The 2,202-nt window shown below is 45.8% G+C and overlaps 1 pseudogene; it reads right to left on the bottom strand.

Moving 5' to 3' along the window:
* Positions 1-270: 270 nt before the first annotated feature.
* Positions 271-719, bottom strand: LOC110323570 (annotated as a pseudogene).
* Between the last annotated feature and the right edge of the window lie 1,483 nt (positions 720-2,202).

Here is a 2,202-nt window from a genome sequence, read left to right on the forward strand (position 1 = left end):
AAATTCAGATGTATCCCTGAACCAGGGGAGAAGAGGGATGGATGGTAGGATGGGTTCAGGGACTATGGAAAGGACCTTAAAGTATTTGAACGAACATGTCAGACATAGTAACCACAGTAACAGTCACAGATGGGAGGGAGTCAAGTGATGGCTCAGGTTTTGTTCCCTTCTCTGTGAACTGCTCTTCTGTTCCTGCCCTGGGACAGGAGTGGCTGGCATTAGCACTAGTCACTGTTTAATGTTGCTCTGTTTTGTTTTGTTTTGTTTTTTCAGAATATGAAAATTTATTACTGTGTTTCCATTGTCAAATTTTATGATCTTGGCCTTTCTTTCTTGCCTTTGTATAGAGCCAAAAGAGAAACATTGGCCACTTTAACCACCTTAAAGCAGACTCCAGGAATATCACCTACAGCATGACCTTTTCGACCAAATCCAGCAACCAGAACTTTATCATTTTCCTCAATGAAGTTCAGGCTGCCATCATTGGGCATGAACGGCTGTGATCTTCTTGCCAATCTTAATGAGCTGCACCCTGACACACTTCCTGATGGCAGAAATTGGCTGTTTGGCCTCAACCCCTATTTTTTCCAGCACAATTCCCTTTGCATGAGAGGAACCCCCAAACGGATTGGCCTTTAGGGCTGTTTATCATGCCACTTCTGGTCCCATCGGTGACTGTGGAGCTTCCGGGCAGTACAGAGACCACGACACTTACCCATCTTGCCGGTGCCATGGGCCCAAGAGAAAGAGAGAGGTGGTGCAGGAAGGACCCACTGTTACTCTGTTTTAACAAGTTCTTCTAGTCGTTGTTGTTGTGTGTCTGTACACATGTGTGGTAGGCAGAGTTCAATGTTGTATGTCTTCATCTCTCCGGTTCCTAGCTGGTATTCCTGATTGTGTTCCCACCTTTCACCCCTGGCCATGTCAGCAGCACCCAGCTTACCCTACTTTCTGTCTTAGCATCTCTTACATGGCCAGCTATACCAGTCTCTCTCTATTTAAAAGATTTATCTATTTATTATATGTAAGTACACTGTAGCTGTTTTCAGACACACCAGAAGAGGGCATCCAACCTCATTAAGGATGGTTGTGAGCCACCATGTGGTTGCTGGGATTTGAACTCAAGACCTCCGGAAGAGCAGTCAGTGCTCTTAACCACTGAGCCATTTCTCCAGCCCTCATTTTTTTAATTAGAGGTCTCCAGCCCTATACCAGTCTCTTAAACTGTCCCCTTTCTTTCTTAGTAATTTTTCTCTCACTCTGTCCTCTTCACACAGGAGGGAAGAGCAGTGAGTCTTATTATTTGATTGCTTTCCGGTTGATTTAATTTTGGGGGGAGGGGCTGGTGTTAGAAACAAGGTTTTATATAAGCTACGCTGGCCCCTCCTTTCTAAGAGTTGATTTTGAGACAGAGTCTTACTGTTAAAGATACTTTGCAGCTGGACATGATGGTGCACGCCTTTAATCCCAGCACTCGGGAGGCAGAGGCAGGTGGATTTCTGAGTTCAAGGCCAGCCTGGTCTACACTACAGAGCAAGTTCCAGGACAGCCAAGGCTACACAGAGAAACCCTGTCTCAAACAACCAAAAATAAATAAATAAATAGATAAATAGATAAATAGATAAATAGATAAATAGATAAATAGATAAATAGATAAATAGATAAATAAATAAATATACTTGTAGACAGGAGCCGAGCATAACCTTCATCAGAGAGGCTTCATCCCCACAACCAATGGAAACAGATGCAGAGACCCACAGGCAAACACTAGGTGGAGCTTGGGGAATTCTGTGGAAGTGGGGGAGGAAGGATGGCAGAAGCCAGAGGAGTCAAGGACACCGCAAGAAAACCTATAGAATCAACTGACCTGGCCCCATATGGGCTCACAGAGAGTAAACCATCAGCCAGGGAGCATGTATGGGACTGACCTAGGCACATATGTAACAGCTGCATAGCTAGGTCTTCACGTGGAACTCCTAATAGCAGGAGCTCTCTCAGACTCTGTTGCCTGCTTTTGGGACCCTTTCCCCATGCTGGGATGCCTCTTCTAGCCTCAGTAGGAGAAGATGCACCTAGTCTTCCTGCAACTTGCCATGCCAAGGCTGGCTGATGTCTGTGGGAGGCCCCCCCTTTTCTGAGGAGAAACAGAAGAGTGGATAGGGCGTGGGGTGGAAGGGGGATAGAAGGAAGGGAGATAGGAGG

This window comes from Mus pahari, chromosome 6, assembly GCF_900095145.1.
Source record: "Mus pahari chromosome 6, PAHARI_EIJ_v1.1, whole genome shotgun sequence".
In the NCBI taxonomy this organism is placed as follows: domain Eukaryota; kingdom Metazoa; phylum Chordata; class Mammalia; order Rodentia; family Muridae; genus Mus; species Mus pahari.